This window comes from Dipodomys spectabilis, unplaced genomic scaffold, assembly GCF_019054845.1.
Source record: "Dipodomys spectabilis isolate Male_0828 unplaced genomic scaffold, ASM1905484v1 ptg000193l, whole genome shotgun sequence".
In the NCBI taxonomy this organism is placed as follows: Eukaryota; Metazoa; Chordata; class Mammalia; order Rodentia; family Heteromyidae; genus Dipodomys; species Dipodomys spectabilis.
The window spans coordinates 595,809-600,267 of record NW_024870870.1 but is presented as its reverse complement, the minus strand read 5'-3'; the positions used below and the strand labels follow the sequence as shown (position 1 = coordinate 600,267).

Genomic DNA, 4,459 nt, shown 5'->3' with positions numbered 1-4,459 from the left:
TTATGTAATTCCAATTCTCAGCATTATATAGGTGCTCCAACTACAATATAAAAAAACTTAAAACGTACTAAAGATATTTGTAAAGTATAAAATGACGAAAGAATTTTCATCCTTTACAAATCCATGCAAAATCTATGCTAAACTATTGATATTTTACTGGACCTTTCCTGCAACCAGTTTGATATAGTTTAATACTTGTCACACCAACTTTCTCTCTATATTCTACTGGATATATACTTTTTCATGTATGTTTGTATATGTATACATATATGTATCTATCTATATATGTTCGAATGTGCATTATCGGACTTGAAACTGCTTTCTTTTGCTGTTCAGCAATGAACCTTGTTGGCTCATTCTGTGACAATATCAGTGCTCATTCTCATTATTCCTTTATTTACCAAATCATCAGCCTTCTAAAATCAGCTTCATTTCTTTTTTTTTTTTTTTTTTGGGTCCGGTCATGGGGCCTTAACTCTGGGCCTGGGCGCTGTCCCTCAGCTGTTCAGCTCAAGGCTAGCGCTCTACCACTTGAGCCACAGTGCCACTTCCGGCTTTTTTCTTATGTGGTGCTGAGGAATCGAACCCAGGGCCTCGAGCATGCAAGGCAAGTGCTCTACCACTGAGCCACCTTCCCAGCCCAAAGATTTTTTTGGGGGGGTCTGGTCGTGGGGCCTGAACTCTGGGCCTGGGTGCTGTCCCTCAGCTCATCAGCTCAAGGCTAGCGCTCTACCACTTGAGCCACAATGCCACTTCCGGTTTTTTTCTTTTTGCTTATGTGGTGCTGAGGAATCGAACCCAGGTCTCATGCATGCAAGGGAAGCACTCTACCACTGAGCCACCTTCCCAGCCCTCAGCTTCATTTCTTGGGTAAGGTTACCAAACAGTCAAACTAATATCAACCCAGAGGGTTTTAATAAAGCAAGTTTTAAGGAAGAATATAACATGAAGTGACAACTACAGAAATTCCAGAGACCTGACATCTTTCACATTTCTGTCTTCCTTCTCTTCTCATACTTCAGAAAGTATTGACTAACACTATAAGTATACTGCAATTATAAGTTAAGGATCATTGGGGGTTTTTTTTGTTTTTTTTTTTCCAACCTGAAGCCTTCTTTTCCATGATTCGACATAAACTTTTGGGAGATTTTTTGGATTGTGATGGGATTCCACCCAAAACAAAGCTATGTATATTAAGAAAGTCAATGTTTTCAATTCAGAGTACTAAACAAAAGAGGGAGAAAATTAAGGTTAGCTATATATGTTAAGCACAAATATAGGCAATATCAATATATCTTGAAATTGTATACTTTTACTGGATAAAGTGGCTCAAACCTGTAATATTATCTACTTAGGAAACAGAGATTAGAGAATTGCAGTTCCAGGCAAGCCCAAAGCAAAAAAAAAAAAAAGAGAAGTTTCAGAAACTCTGTTAGAGTTTGATGGGTGCTATGTGTTTTGCTTGTGTTAGGAGGACCACAGTCCAAGCAGACCCAGGTATAGTGATACTTACCTCAAAAGAAGCAATCAAGTTACAATCTGCAGGTATGGCAGTAGTAGAGATGCCAAAGTTGTAAAGTTCCTTTCATTGTTGCAATGGGTCTACTTGTATCCCTAATTAAACATTTTCCCCTTCCCCTCCACAAATTATGCCAACATCAAAAATGTGTGCTTATGTAAGAACTGCATGATTTTAAAATTTCATGACAATTCTTTTGAACTTACTTTTTTGTGGAATTGACTAAGAAAATCAATTACACCTTCTATATAAAAAATGTACTGTGCTTAATCCGGCAGCCCATACACTAACATCGGAATGATACAGAGAGGATTAGCATGGTCCCTGCACATGGATGACTTGCAAATTCGTGAAGCAATCCATATTTTTACAACAACAAATGCTGGAGGGGATGGGGCCACAAGGGAACCCTACTGCATTCTTGGTGGGAGTGTAAATTTCTTCAACCACTTTGGAAAGCAGTATGGATTTTCCTCAAACGACTCCACATAAAGCTCCCTTATGACCCAGCAATCCCACTTTTGTTCATTTACACAAAGGATCACAAATAAGACCATATTAAAACTACCAGCACAACTATGTTTATTGCAACTTTATTTACCATAGCTAAGATATGGAACCAATCCAGATGCCCGTCAGTAGATGAATGGATCAAGAAAAAGTGGTAAAGGAGTTCCGGGAAGATGGTGGAGGAGAAGCTGGAATCTGAACAAGCTCTTGCATAGAAAACAGTTTCAGAGTTCCAGTGAACAGTCCCAAGCCAGAGAATCACACCAAGTGTGCCATCACAGGACAGAGAGTTAGTCAAGAGAGGGGAAGCCAAGCAGACACATCTGAGCGCTTGCCAGCAGCTGTTGCTGCAGCGACAGCGTCGCGGCGGCGACCACCACTGCGGGGGCATACCTGAGACACAGTCCGGGACGAAGGAGCCAGACGCAGCGGACGAGCGGATTCAACTCAACACCAGCAAGAACCGACAAGGAGCGGACATCTTCATCCTGCACTTTGCAGACCAGAGACGACTCAGGATCCAAGACTCGGCGTGAGTAGAAGCCCAACATCCTCACTCCTTCTCAGGGAGCAGAGGAGGGAAGGCCACCCCTCCCCGCCCAGCACCGGTGATCTCCATCTTGGATACCGACAAAGCTCGGAGGAGGGGCTAGCTCCAGCTCAGGCCTTGGAATAAAATGAGTCATTTAGCAGGTCACAAGAACTTAACTGCGAAGTGACCTCACAGACTCAGTTCCATCCAGGGAAAAGTCACCCAGCTCAGGCGCCAGCCATTGAAGTGGCTCTCCTCACTGGGTAACCAGAGCCAGAGGCTGCCCCTCCCTCTAGCAGCCACCACAATCAATTGAAAAAAACAGAAACCCTGAGAATGGCTCCAGGCTGGGTGCTGTGAGTTTTTTTCACAAAATAGCCCCAGGGAAAAGCTACTGTCTGTTGAAAGGCCTCAACTCTAACAAGAACCTGGCCTCATCACTGCATCCCCCTCTTTTGTGATTCTCAAAGCAGATCACCGTCCCAGTAAACTAACCTGGGAGGGGGATCTCAAAATCTTGGGCAAAGCAGAGCATTTTTCTGCCTGTTCCAACAAACTGACTTAAGAAACCAATCAAGCCACAGACCTCAAGCTGACCAGAGACTCCAACAAGACTCTGGTTACAGACAAAAGGGAGATACAGGATTCTTCCCACCCCTCCCAAAAAAAAAAAAATCAAAGAACTTTTTTTTTTCTTCTTCTTCTTTTCTTTTTTTTTCTTTTTCTTGTTTTGTTTTTTTTTCATTTTTTGTTACCTTATATATATATAAAATTTTTTTTTGCTTTTCTAAAACTTTTATTAATCCTTAATTTTTGCCTCGTCTGAAAAAATAATTGTTTTCCATTAACTTTTTTTTTTTTCTCCTCTTATAATTTTTATTTTAGGAATACGTGAATGTGTGTTTTCTTTTCTTTTCTTGTCTTCTTTCTCTTTTTCTTTCATTCTTAATTATCTTTTTGTTTTTTTTTCTAGCTCTACTGAACTTCTGATCTTTTCTTCTCACTTTCCTATCCTTTCCATCTTTTCCTCTTTGTTCATCTTTATGTGACTTAACTCTTGTCCTGCACATCCTCAGATAAACCCGTAGTTAACCAGTAGACCCTATCCCCCATTGTGTACACACTTAATCCACAAACTTATTACTCAATTCAAAACCTCTGAGACTTAAATTCATTAATAGCAGTACTACCTCTTTATACCTATATAATATTTTAAGCATTTTTTTAAAGTTTTTCTCATCTCCTCTATGTCCCTCCCTTTCTCTCAACATATTCATATTCCTCTATAAATAGATGGTCTTTTAATCTCTAAAATAACATTAATTTTTACGTTTCTATTTTATTTTCTGGTCTCTTTTCATTCCCCTTTCCCTTTCTTCTTTTTCTCTCTCTCTCTACTTACATCCTACCCAACCTATTTCCTGCAGTGTGATTAGGACATAGTTAACTCTCCCTGTGCCTCCCCACACCAATCTATTCCTATTTTTTACCCACATCTCTCCCTAACCCTAATAATTTCTGGTTTTCCAAATTCTTCTCTGCGGTTCGAAGTCCTTTAACATATAGTTGTTTGATGTCGAATAGATGTATCTTTTGAACTAGATTGTATCTGTAGACTATTGACTGTACAAATGCAAACTTTGGTTGATGGTTGCCTTAAGATAGTGTTCTAGCACAAAACTGGTGCTATCTTCATCTCAAATGGGCAGAGTGAGCCGGAAAAACACAAGAAAAATGGCAAATTCGGGTATCTCAATTCCCAATCCTGATAATCAGGGGTTAGAACAGATAATGAATAATCCAGAGGAGAGTTCCCAAACAGCTCTACAAACACTGCTGGCAAACATGATAAATGAAAAGTTTGACAACGTACAAAGGACTCTGTATGTGCGTGATAG

At 40.1% G+C, this 4,459-nt stretch overlaps 1 non-coding gene across 1 annotated transcript; it reads left to right on the top strand.

Moving 5' to 3' along the window:
• Positions 1 to 1,781: 1,781 nt before the first annotated feature.
• Positions 1,782 to 1,888, top strand: LOC122121688. The gene has a single exon (XR_006150013.1). It is a non-coding gene; the product is annotated as a U6 spliceosomal RNA (small nuclear RNA).
• The last annotated feature ends 2,571 nt before the right edge of the window (positions 1,889 to 4,459 follow it).